Raw genomic sequence first — 13,952 nt, 5'->3', positions numbered from 1 at the left:
CTGCTGCCTAATAAATCATTCATTAACAGGCCACTTTAGTGGGGCTGTTGTTTCCAAGCACTATATTCAGCTGTTTGAAACAACCTTCCCATACTTCAGGGGAATGAAGCAGTTAGCATTTGGTCATTACCTGATGGTTAATGATGCAGAGCTCTGTGAGCTGGTCTGGGAAGTGATGGTTGTGTTCTTAGGTTTTTTTTGCAGATCTGGATGATTCCAAGGGAGTGGTAGGAGATTTGTGGGGTTATTATGGTGGTTGGTGCCTGATAAAACCACAGATGGATGATGGATGTGTGTTGCAAACACAGATATGTAGACCTTGCTTCTCTCTATGCTTTCAATGCTCAGAAGATTTTGATATCCCTATACTATCAATTAGGGTGAGATTACCTCTTCTGCTGCTCCTCCAGGTCAACAGCCCTTGAAATTTAAATAGCTGAATGCTTTTCACTGCACAGTTACCCTGAACTGCTGTTGGGGTTTTTCCACTCTACTTCTTTAGTAGGGGTTTAGAAATGGCAACACACGGATTAAAGATTTGTTGGTCCTTCCTTACATTCTTGCTTTTCAGTTGCAGTTCTGTTTTCTTGTTCAAAGTCAGAGGCTGGATACAGAGATGCTAGTTCAATGTTTTCAGCCTGTGGGATAGAGGAATCCTCTCCACTCTCATTGCAGGGAGAAGGTGTATGTATCATTTTCTGTCCTAACAGTGGTGATGTGACTCTAAATGCCAATCCCTAATTTCCTCGTGCATTAATTCAATTTCAAATTTGAATCCCAATTTCAGCTGGTATGGGAAGCTATTCCATGGATGCAGCATTTCCACTCTACGAAGAGCTCTGTTTCAGAATGTTAGACCAATCAGATTATGAGTATATGGACATATACGGATAGCCCACCTGTAGTCTGTAAATAATTCAAATGTTAATTGTTGTGTTTGGCACTTCAGTGATGACTTTTCCTTCAGTAACACCTCAAGCCCTCAAGCAATTATCAGGATCCTGCTGTGCTGAGTCTGATACACTCTGTTATAAAGGGCAGTCCACAGCCCAGAGAGTTTGCTCTCTAGTTACACAATCCAGGCTTTCAGGAAAACATCATTAAACAAACAAAAAATGTGCAAGATTCTTTTATTCCTGATCATCATGTCAATTAGCCATGATCCACTTCTGCTGATTAAAATTTTGCATTCAGTACATTGCTGGGCTGATAGAAAAGTGCCTAAAGTATTGCCCCACAGAGGTAAAGTTCCAAAAATTTCCATGCCATTAAAAATGTAGTAAATAAGGATTCCGTCTTTCCTGATGCTCCAGCTCACAGTATTTCAGGGAACAACAAAGGTCAATCCAGCCCATATAGTGTTAAAGACCCCAGCTGCTTGTTTTAGGGCAAGGTTTTTTGTTTGTCTTTAGCCATTGATGTGATTAAACACCTTGTAAAAGTGTAGCATCTACACTTCTCTGTGCAAGGAGAAAGAATACACAGTCTTAGAATGAAAACACAGGACTAGAGAAATTTATTTCTGGCTCTTCCTGAAAGAGAATGGCATTGTTCAGTCTGGAGAAGAGAAGACTCCAAGGAGACCTTAGAACATCTTCCAGTACTTCCAATAAATCCCGTCTTTTTACGTGGGCAGATAGTGATAGGAAAGGGGGAATGGCTTTAAACTAGAGGAGGAGAGATTTAGATTATATATTAGGAATAAATTCTTTAGTCAGGAATAAATTCTTTGCAGTGAAGCAAAGCATTCCCAGAGCAGCTGTGGATAACCCATCCCTGGAGGTGGTCAAGACCAGGTTGGATGAGGCTTGGAGCAGCTTGGTGTAGTGGAAGATGTCCCTGCCCATAGCAGGGGTGTTGGAACTTTGTTTGGTTGATCTTTAAGGTCCCTTCCAACCCAAACCATTCTGTGATTCTGCCAATAACTCCACAGGTGTCCCTTGTTGTTAGCAGCACTGCCTTGGTTCCCTATCTGCTTTGCAAAGTCTGTGTGCAGGCTCTTGCCTGCTGCAGGAGATGTTGCACGAGCACAGTTATCCTGACAAAACTCATCAAATATCATGGGGATGAGTTCTTAGAAATCTTCCTACATTAGAGCTTTTTCTTTTCTTTCAGTCAAGTCTAACATGAAGGTGAAAGAACCACTGCTGTCCTTCACTGTATTTTCTTTGTTGACTCATCAGCCTTTCAAGGTCCTTGAGAAACACTGCTGGAATGTGCTTTCCTTTGTCTGGTGTGTGTGTGTCGCTCAGAAGCTCTTCTCATCTAAATTGTCTTTACTCTTTGTGAGGCCAGAGGTGGGTGCTTCCTTTTGTTAGCACCACTGTTACTACTGAATAAAATCTTCATGTTTATATTTTTATATATGTGTGTGTGTGTGTATTTCTATTTATATATATCTATCTATATCACTTTCTCATCAACTTTACCCTGTAGTACCAGAGCCTTTCTCTACAATAGTGAATTATTTATATCTTCTTGTGGGTAGTGGGGTTTTTTCTATGCTGGACTGCACTGTGGTGTTTTCTTAACTCATGAGTGGTTTGCCACTCAAAAAAGGACTTAAAAGCGTAGCACTGTTACAAAGATAGGATCAAAGCCTTATCCCAGCATCCTGGTTGGTTTGTCCTTTTCAAAACACTTGAAAACAGAGACAATATGCTGTCTGTGATTTGATCCTACCTACTCTGGGGCTTTGTGTACTTTTCTTGTTCACATATCATATTTCAATGATGCCAATCCAGCAATTTTATTTATAAAGCTATTCAATCACCTGTCTTTAAAAGGTGCTTTTTAATAGGTGCCAGCATTGGACCAGCTGAGCCCAGGCAATCCTGTTGATGCCAAGTGCAGGAACAAATAAAAAATAGATCTTGTTTGAAATATATATTAAATATATAAATATTTATTATCTATTTAATGTATTTTATATTAAGATGTATCTATATGATATATCAATGCATACTACAATATGTATATATTGAACATATAAATATATTAAATGTTAAAACTTCTGTATGAGCATGAAGAGAAGCTTTTTCATCAGCCTCAGAGAACCAGCTTAGGGTCTTTGGGTCACTACATTTTCTTCCCTGTTTCCACATGGTAGATATGTGGGAGGTTTGGCACAGAGGACTTACTTTCCTTAACAATGTGCAGACTTTTACAAACCATATGTTCCTAACTTTTCTGAGTCAGAATAATTAATTTATATTCCACCCAGGAATATTTATTGCACTTTGTAAATTGCCTCAGAATCTGTAGATCAATGTTCATCTACATATAAATATATGCATGTGTGTGTATATATATGCACACATGCCCATGAATATATTTAATGTATGTATATATGTACATATATATGTGTGTGTGTGTGTATACGTATATACACATATGCATATAATAGAGAATGTCTCATGGTTGAAAGGTTGCAGCAAGTTGCAGGGGAGGGCAGCAACATACAACGCACAATGATATAAAATATATCCACCTTCTCTTTAGATCAGGAAAACCACAAGAGGGAGAATTTCTCACCAATTTCCCTTCTGCTCTGGTATTTTGAACCACTTTCTTGCAGAGGTTTTCTTGTTTTCTTCCCTCCTTTTCCTCCTTCCTATACTTGGCCTTTTTATGCTTACCAGTCAAAATTCAGAGCTCACCACCTGTGCACTGAGCAAGCAATCAAGTACTCATCAGCACAAAGATGGATACCAGTTGTTTTTACAGATTCATGATCAAGAGGATGCTTCCATTTTGGTTCCCATTTGAATGGAAATCTGCTGTCAACATCAAAATCAGGCTTTAAATAGATGTTTGTCATTCAGGCTTGATTGTTGCAACAGCACAAGAGAAAAGTGGGTGAAAAGCCAGAAAACATTACTTAGTCCCTGGGTATTTAATAGCTCTGCATGACCCAACAATACATCCTGATGCTGAAACCCCTGTTAGAGGCAGCACTTCCCAAATTCTGTGAACAATATACTCTGAGCAGTCACTGTGTAGCAGAGAATTTTAACTCAAGATAAAGATATCTTAGTGAAATTCCCATTTAAGGATGGAAAGGGGAGAAATGTGACCTCTGAGATCATCAGATTCAACCACTAACAAAGCACTGCCAAGCTCACCACTAAACCATTTCCCAGGTGCCATGTCTACATATCTTTTAAATACTTTCAGGGACAGTGACTCCTTCACTTTCCTGGGCAGCTGGTTCCAAAGCCTGACAACCCTATCCCTGAAGAAATTTCTCATATCTAATCTAAACCTCCTCTGGTACAACTTGAGGACATTTCCTCTTGTCCTATCAGATGTTACTTGTGAGAAAAGACCAACCCTCACCTGGCTACAATCTCCTTTCAGGCACTTGTAGAGAGGGATAAAGTCCCTCCTAAACCTTCTTTTCTCCAGGCTAAACACCCCCATCTCCCTCAGCAGCTGCTCATCAGACTGGTGCTCCAGACATTTCACCACCTCCATTGCCCTTCCCTGGACACACTCCTGCACCTGTAGTGAGGAGCCCAAAATTGAACAGAATTAGAGGTGCAGCCTCACCAGTGTCCAGTACAGGGTGAATACCAAGGACAGAAGAACAGGTGGCCACATTCTTATCTGATGCTGATCTCTGTGGCCACATTTCTAGTGAGTCAAGAACAGTTTGTGCTACTGGAAAATCTGGTCCTATTTCTTTGAAGAATAATTTGGCCACTCTAAAGAAGAAGCACATTGCATCATTTTTTTTCTGGGCTTTGTTTCAAAGAGTCATTGCCAGCTGACCAGAGCGAGAGTAACAAGAGCTACTGAGGTCATTTGTCTCCCTCCTCCCTAGATAGCACATATGGCATCATAAGGAGTTCAGCCCTTGGCTCTTAGGGAAGACAAACTGCAGGCTCATTCTAAAGAGGAAAACTTGTTGAAGGATTACAGAAAAACAGATAAAATAGTTCCATTAACCATGCAGGAGAAAACAAGTATACTTCTCTCAGTCTTCACTGTATGATGTAACTGCCATACTACAATGCATTTTCCTGGCATGCCAGATCACATCTTGTAGTAGATGGAGCTTTATGTTAAATTATGCACTGCAAAGGAAGAGGATCAGAGCCCTGAACATAGCAGTAGGCATTATTGGATTTACTTTATTGCCTATTGCATAGATTGGAAATAGCTCAGAAGCTCTTAACTCCTCAAACAGAGGAAATTTTGCCACCCACAGGTTGAAAATTTTGGTGAGAATCTTGCTTTCATTTCACAAACAAGTGGTTAAAATGTGTATTGTCTGCATTGCCAAAGACCACTTTGCAGAGTTATTGAATAACCTGTAAAAATTAATGAATTTAACTTCATAATAATGAGACTTGAACACAATGAGAATACAGATTTCTTCTTTCTCTTTACCTTTTGTTTTTGAGCTTGCCAAACATGTATTTTATGGCTTTTTTCTGTAAACCAATTAAAAGCCCCTACCAAGTCAGGCAACTGAGGGAAGTTCCAAAGTTTTAAGAAATTTGCCCAAACCAGGATTTTCTGCACAACTGTGAAGTTTAGAGCACAGTCTCATCTCATGCATAGGGAGCTGGCCTGAAGTAGGAGGAAGGTGGCAGGGACATAGAGGAGGGATGCATTAGCTGCCAAAATTACTTCTTTGTGTTCCTGCTGGTAAATATCAACAGGGTGCTAGTTGTAAGGCACACTCCTTTTAATCCTGGACCACTGGGAAAATTATGGAAGGGGAAGAGAGAAGGTCTTCTGCTTAGCCTAAATGTATGAGCTAAACGCAGTCAGTGTTGGATACAAAATACAGAATAATTTTTAAAAGTTCTAATTCCTGAAGTAGGAGAAAACATGTACTTACAGGTGCGCATGCAAGCACACACAGTTTTTTTTTAAGTTGGTTAGAAAAGGTATATATTGATTTTCATCAAGTGGACATTTGGCTCCGTGGCTAGGATCACACATGCCCAGCTCTCCTCCATGTCAGATTGTCTGAATCCCAGTTAGACTTTTCAATGGTATTTCAATGGTATATTTGAAATAATATTATATATATCACAATATTATAGCTATGTCTAATGTATATAATCTCAGCATTAGTGAAGCCAAACTGACCAGTCCAGTATAATTTTCTTACATACCAGGTCCTAATTCTGCTTCTTACTGATGGCAAGAGGCTCAGATCAGTACCCTGCGTGGGAATGCTGTGCTTCTGCTGTGCAGCTCATGCTGCCAGGGCATCACACACTATTTGTATTTACAGCTAAAGACAGATATGCAATTGTGCCTTGACATATACATGCAAAGCTTTCTGTTCCTGTTAGTTTTGGAGCTCACTGTTTGGATCATGTTCTATTATTACAAAAAGTTAAGTCTCGCAGACAAGGTATTTACCCAATCCTTGACAGCATGCATTAGCAGTTCAGGCACCACAGGTAGCTCACAGCTCGAGGAACTGAAAAAGCCTTGAAGAGAAGAGAAACACACTGCCAAGCACAGAGCCAAACTGCTCGTGCTTTGTTTCTTGTGATCAGATAACTTGCTTATCCATTTAATTTGACTCTGTGCAGATTTTGTAAACAATGAAGAGAAGCAACTTGCATGCCTGGGCTTTGGTAAATTCCTGGCTTCACCATTGCTACTCAACCTGTTTGCTGCAGGACATTTTACTCCTTGGCCAATCTCAAACCAAGGCTGGAGAGAGGGGATAGAGGATATTAACAGAGCCTAATTTTTATAGTTTTCAGGAACTTACCTCTCCTTTACTTGTTTGGTTGATTGGTTTTTGCCTAGGAAAAGACACTGCTTTTCCCATTCTTTCAAAGTGAAATATATCATAGAATCACAGAATGGTTTTTGTTGGAAAGCACCTTAAAGATCATTTCATTCCAGTGCTGCTGCCAGGGGCAGGGATACTCATTAGACCAGCTTGCTCAAAACCCCATCCAACCTGGTCTTCAGCACTTCCAGGGATGGGGCATCCACAGTTCCTCTGGACAATCTGTACCAGTGCCTCGCATCCCCTAATATCTAATCTAAATTTACCCTCTGTCAGTTTAAAGCTATTCCCCTTGTCCCGTCACTACCTGGCCTTATAAAAAGTTCCTCTCCAGCTTTCCCCTAGGACCCCTTCAGGTACTGAAATATTGGTCACATCCACGTAATTCCTGTCCTGGACTGCAATGCATAGGCATAACCCAAGTGTCTGGTAATGATGACCTGTGCATTAAGCCAGAACATAAAAACAACAACAAAACCCCACCGGTAATTCTGCTCTACAGCTGAGACTCAGAGGCTCATGCTGGTTTTGCCATTTAGTTTGCCACAGGATAATTAGAGCCTCCTACGACGATTTTCACTTTGTGGAGAGGGAGATGCAGACCCTTCAGCAGAGTGTCCCTCCATGCAAAAGGCATTTATCTCCTGCAGCTCTTTTTTTGCCAGCATGGGATGCAGGGGCTGGAAATTGACCACAGCAGATTGAGAAAGCATTTTTACTCATGGATATAACAGTGTTTATGCTTTTTATTTTTCCATGTGAGATAAGCTTATTTATTTTGTTAGTGCATTAGAAAAACACATTAAATACATTTGAAGTGGCAGGAGAAGGAAGAGTTCGTATTTTTTGTTACCCTATAAGACTTCATACCCATTGCAGTGAAGGCTCATTTTCTCCTATGAAGTTCTATAGGTCTTGAAATTAGCCCTATGTGAGGCTAATTTTTCTGTGGGGTTATGACAGCTCCCTGGAATTAAGCATATTTTCCTATTCTGTGATGTTTCAAAGATTACTCTTCTTCCCTTGGGAATTTTTCTCTTTAGTCTGTTGAATGGCAGTTTTAATAAAAAAGAAAAATTCTATGCAATGAAGGACGTACATAGAGCTGATGACCTAGACATCAATATAGACATGGATCAGAGCAATGCCACAGCTTACTATGCCTCTGCATTGTAGAAGCATCTCTTTGCAAGAAGGGTTAATTTTTGTAAACCTACTTTGTGCTGGACACAAGCATGAGATGGCTAAACTGAAATCTGTGCATGCAAGATGCTGAAGGGTCCTTGCTCTTAGCTTGTGGTTATTTTACTCTTTTCAATCCTCTTTTATATATTACATCAAATACTCATATTCACTCCCATTTCCTTAATGAACTGGCTAACAATATTATTTTCAAAGAAGGTCCTTAGATTTCATAAGCTCTACTTCTCTCTTCTCTAGTATTATTATACAATTTATATTGCACTTGATTTGCCCATCTCATGCTTACCCATCTCATGCTTGCACTTACACTACAAAATCTAAATAACGTTATCCAGCCTTGCAGCCACCACACATCTCACCTTGTATTTTACAACAAGCTTATTCTTCCTGGTGACTCTCAATTTCTCTGTGGATGCAAAAGAAAAATAATTAAAAAGAAATGCATTTAAATCCCAAAAGATACATGAAGATGCTACTTGCATTTTTCTGTCTGATAAACCTCTGCATTTTTCTGTAGTTTCCTATAAGTCTCAAATATTCAAATATTCGGTGCTTATAAAGCAGAATAGTGTGTGTGTGTGTGTGTGTGTGTGTGTGTGTGTTGGAGGTATGGCAATACAGAAGGTGTTACAGAGTTTTTAAGTCTGTGCCAGTAATGGATTAAACCCAGGTTTTATACTTAAGTCTGAGGATTAGTTTTCTCTGTAAAACTTGGCACAGACATCTTATGGCTTCTCAAAGACATGTCTTGGTCTAGTCATGGCATATCCAAATACTGACTCTGGCCAGATGTTGATAAAAGATGCTAGTATCCCAGGTTCCTCACAGACAAATGCAGGGGAGAAACCTGCACTATATTAGACACTGAGAAAGGAGCTTTCCTTTCAAATATTTCTTTGAAAGCAACTTTCTGCGAGAAGAAACAACTCCAGGCTACTTAACTGTAAAAGGGACAGCCTGTGGATCTGATCTGAATCTGGGAGTGAAGAGAACTATAGTCTTAGAATCAGAATCATTTAAGTTGGAAAAGACCTCTAAGATTGCTGAGTCCAACCATCAATCCAGCACTGTCAAGCCCACCACTAAACCACGTTCCTAAGTGCTGTATCTACACACCTTTTGAACACTTCCAGGGATGGTGGTTCCACAACTCTGACCAGCCTGTTCCAGCACTTGACAACTCTGTAGTAGTGTACCTTGAGCTATCCCAGATGTATTAAGGAGGGAGAGATTCATACTCTTGGTCACACATGTGAGGATTCCAACACAATCCTTAGCAGCGGTGCTCAGACTTTTTAAGGCATTAAAGCAGTAAAAGTGAGACAAAATCATGACAAGACTTGGTTGATTATGTGGCAGGCATGGCAAGGAGCTGCAAAGGTGTGGGATGGCTCTTGGTGAGCCGTGCATGGCTTCAGGTCTTCTTTGGAGTGGCCAAGCTGACTGTGCCAGATGAGCATGAGAAGCCAAGGTACAGGTCAGTCAACAGCAGTACAGACTAGGATATAGGTATCCCTCAGAGGCTGGCTAACAGAGACAGGCAGTCACAGTGGGGTGTCACCTGGAATAGATCATAGAATTATAGAGTGGTTTGGGTTGGAAAGCACCAGTTCCAACTCCCGTGCCATGACACCTTCCTCTAGATAGGTTTCTCAAAGCCCCATCCAAAGCCCAGTCTTGAACACTCATGGGGTGGGACATCCACAGCTCCTCTGGGCAACCTGGGTCAGTGCCTCACCACCCTCACAGTGAGGAATTTCTTCCTAATACCTGATCTTACTGAACACTCTATCAGTTTAAAGCCATTCCCCCTTGTTCCATCACTACACTCCCTTGTTAAAAGTTCCTCTTTGGCTTTCTTGCTGGTTTAGATTTTCTCAATACAGTTTTGCTCAGGAGTCCAGACATCTGAAATTCTGGATGCTGCCGCTGTACTCCAAAGTAGGAGCTGCAAGTTGTCTACCTCTCTGCCAGGTTCATGTAACATGGACACCCATCCAGCCATCCAAATACCAAAGTGTTTAACAGCTCTGCCTCACCTGCTTACCCTGTGCTTCCTGTTTTATTTTTATAACTAGAATTTACAGTTGCACCCTGCAGCACCCACAAAACACAAAGGAAGGAATCACATTCACCACAGCAGTACTAACTCCAGTAAATGGAGCTGACAACTTCCTTTCCTCCCCCCAGCTGTTCATCTTCTGCAAGGGAAAGAAAAGACAACCCATAAAGAGAGACTGAAAAAGAAAGTCACATGAATCAACACAAATAGGAGCATCTCACACAAAGAACAAGCTCAATCAGCTGGGCAAGGGACCTGGTGGGAGTGACATACCCACCACGCTGCCAATTACAATGGAACCTGACTTCATTGTGATGGAAAAGACCCTTTTTTTCTCCTTCCTTATAGCTACTTTGGTAATGGGCAATTTATCTTAATAGCAGTAGGAAAGAAAATACTCTAGTGGAAGTGGTCTATAGCAACTAACTGTGAAGTAGGCAGAAATAAATGCAGAAAAGAAAACTTTGCTCCAGCCTCCACCACTCTTGTGTACATGCAGTATTTCCTTAAAAATAGAAAGGAAAGGCTTTTTTAATCTTCCTTTATGTTTGCCTTCCCCAGGATCTAATGCTACTTCCTGGGCACCTAGTGCAGAAATTCAGATGGCTTGAATCTCACCCACAATTTTTGGAGCTCCATTTGCAGCACCTCCGAACCTGGCAGCACCTAGCTGCCATTCTTCTGGTGATTTCTATGGGCTGTTTTGGTCTGCAGTGCAATCCTCAGGTATATTCTGGCCTTAGAGAGTGTTTTCATTATTTGACCTGCCTAATCAGAACCAGTTTTCAAACTCCCTTTTTATTAACTTGGAAAAAAAAAGAGAGGTTTCAGACAAAGCTGATGGTAAACAGATGCTATTCAGCTAACAGTGGTTGGTTCTCTAGGTACTCAAACACAGGGACGGGTCTGAAAAGAACAAAACCTTCCCAGCACTTGTTTTAATGAGTAGGCTTTCTTGTATTTGATCATCTGTTTTCTCAGAGGAAAATGTTAAGAAGGCTTGTGATTAGCCAGAGGCAATTCACTACCCAATATAACACAGACATGGGGGAGTGAACTGCTGATGCTCCATGTCCCCTTCCCCCTCCCTCCCCATCCTCAGCTACTGTTGCAGCCAAAGCCAAGCCACTGGATGCACAACCTGGAATCATAGGATCAAAATAATTGCGAGACAATAACTTCTGTAGCTGAGCAAACCAAGGCAGCTTGCAGAGACTGTCAATCCCCACACTTACAAGCCGCAATCTATTTTCACTACCGTAGGCTGCCAGGTTAATTAAATGGGACTCCTCGTGGTGTCAGGAAGGAAGTCAAGCAGCAAGTGTTTGTAGACAGAGGCTTTAAAGAGAAGAGTATATGAGAAAAGAAAGAAATTTCCTGGGAACACATACTTTTGTACATTTGTTGGGAGATGTAATATGCCTTGGCTGCTGCAGAGGGTCCCTTCCTAAGTGGTGTCCTAGTTAGCCCTGGTGCAGTAATGCCTCTGCTCCTCACTTATAGGGATGCTGGGATTCATCAGCTCAAAGTATTTTGTCATCAATGCTATTCCCTGACAAAAAGCCAGTCCAGAGAGCTACTGAATGCCTCCAGCATCTATGTTTTTCAGGTTAAGCCGTGAAAGTCTTCACATCATATTTTTCTTTTTTTCCTTTTTTTTTTCTTCTTTTTACAGCCAGTGAGATAATGTTCCTGTGTTTCCTTCTATTTTACGACTCATAAAACTCACTCTCCCTTTAATGTAGAAGCAGAAGCATCCTCCTTCTTTGTGCTGAAAAATGCACAATTACCACAATTAAGACAGTCATATAACATCCGTCTGCTTTATTTTTCACATTATGGTGAGAATGCTGCAGGAGTTTCCTAGACTTGATAGCAGGACTAGAAAAATGACCATTTTCAGGAGTTCCCATTTCCTTATGTAGTATCTCTTCACCTTGACTCCTTTAGGCATTTAAAGCCCTAAAGTCTCAAAGTCACACAAGTAGTTGTCTATTACTATAAATCACATCAATTTTGTTAACTGTTCAGTGCAACTGTTAACACTTACCCAGGTTGTGTCATCCATCCCCCATGATGACATCCATCTTGTCTCATCCATGATATTCCCTCCTAACTAAGGGGCATCCATCCTTCCTTGACTGTTTTTCACACCACGGTCATGTAATTAGAAAAAGAGGATGAATACAAGGTTATATAGGATATATTTCAATTAACATCACCCGTTTTGTATATTTAACCCAGACAGCTATGAAAAAGGGCTGTGGATTACCTGTGGCATTACTGAAGTTGCCCCAGAAGTTCAGAACGGTGACAGAGAAAGGGACCAGCTAGATTGTCAGACCAGAGCTTAGGCAGCAGGAGTGTCTGCTGAGGTGGGAGATAAATCTGCTGGCTGAATTGAGCAGTCCAAGTATGAATAAGCCTAAACCACTTCTTCTTTAGCACAGAATAATTCTGGTGGACTTAGTGTTGCCTGGATAGACAGTGTTGCATTGCAGACCTGAACCTAACTTAATAAATTATGATTCCCACATTATCCTTTAATGGTCACTTGGCCATTCAGTTAAAAAATTTTGAGGATATATCTTAAAGAGCCATCTTGATTCTTATCATGTTTTTGGTAGATTCCTTGCATCCTCCCAAAAATTACATCTCTGACTTACCTAAAAAAATCTCTTTTCTATATTATTATTTAGCTATTTGTCAGGGTATGAATATCCACTCCTTTCATTTATGTGCAGATACAGGTTTTATTACTAAACAGACAGTAAACAAAATCAAACTTTTCTTCTCATATGAAAAAATAAAGAATTTAATGGAAAAAGATGGATTCTGAGGTTTCTGAGAAGTCTTACTCAATTTAGAAGATAAAATTCTAATTCTCTGTCATGTTTAATGTGAGTTCAGAGTTATTCCTGTGAAAAACCCTTTGGCATAATTCCTGTTCACCCATTTTACATTTTCCATAAGAGTTGTAAGACTGTATATTTGCAAGAAAGAAAACCTTGGCTGTTTTTAATGCTTCATTCCTTTCAAAATAAGTATAGAGCTCAGCAAAAATTACTATCAGACCCCAAGTATCAATGACCATTCTTTATGCTAATCTTTCCATTTCCTGCTATTACCAGTTCCAGGGTCAACAGCTAAAAAAAATAATACTGAACTATTATAAAATCATCTGTCATTTTATTTTCTCCCCCCAGTCTCTTAAAGCGTGTCTGCAATGAATTACCTCCGTGTCTGAAATGAATTACTGCTCCATCCCACACAAACACACCATCATTACCTGCCCCAAGCAAGGTCTGGAACTATATTGCTCTTGTATGTTAAACAATAGTCAAGCAATGGTGAGATGCAATTGATTATGTGAAACGTTAGAAAGCTTTAGTAAATCAGCTTCTCTGAAGTCATCTGGGCTTTAGGTGTAGCTGGTTTTGGTTTAGAAGGTTATTACACCTTCTTTCTTCTTTCTTTCTTTCTTTCTTTCTTTCTTTCTTTCTTTCTTTCTTTCTTTCTTTCTTTCTTTCTTTCTTTCTTTCTTTCTTTCTTTCTTTCTTTCTTTCTTTCTTTCTTTCTCCTTCTTTATTTCTTTCTTTGCTTTCTTTCTTGTTTACTTGCTTTGCTTTCTTTCTTTCATGTTTTCTCACTTTCTTTCCTTCTGCTTTCTCTCTTTTCTTCTCTGCTCTTTCTCGTATTTTTTTTCTTTTGCTTGTTCTTTTGTTTCCTTCCCTCCTTCCTTCCTTCCTTCCTTCCTTCCTTCCTTCCTTCCTTCCTTCCTTCCTTCCTTCCTTCCTTCCTTCCTTCCTTCCTTCCTTCCTTCCTTCCTTCCTTCCTTCCTTCCTTCCTTCCTTCCTTCCTTCCTTCCTTCCTTCCTTCCTTCCTTCCTTCCTTCCTTCCTTCCTTCCTTCCTTCCTT

At 40.3% G+C, this 13,952-nt stretch overlaps 1 protein-coding gene across 5 annotated transcripts in view; it reads left to right on the top strand.

Annotated features, from left to right (window-relative positions):
• Positions 1–13,952, top strand: part of TENM4 (teneurin transmembrane protein 4) — a 741,938-nt gene that overhangs the window by 430,214 nt on the left and 297,772 nt on the right. The window lies entirely within an intron of this gene.

The sequence above is a fragment of the Molothrus aeneus genome, chromosome 2, assembly GCF_037042795.1.
Source record: "Molothrus aeneus isolate 106 chromosome 2, BPBGC_Maene_1.0, whole genome shotgun sequence".
Classification (NCBI taxonomy): domain Eukaryota; kingdom Metazoa; phylum Chordata; class Aves; order Passeriformes; family Icteridae; genus Molothrus; species Molothrus aeneus.
This window is presented reverse-complemented; position numbering and strand designations above follow the sequence as displayed.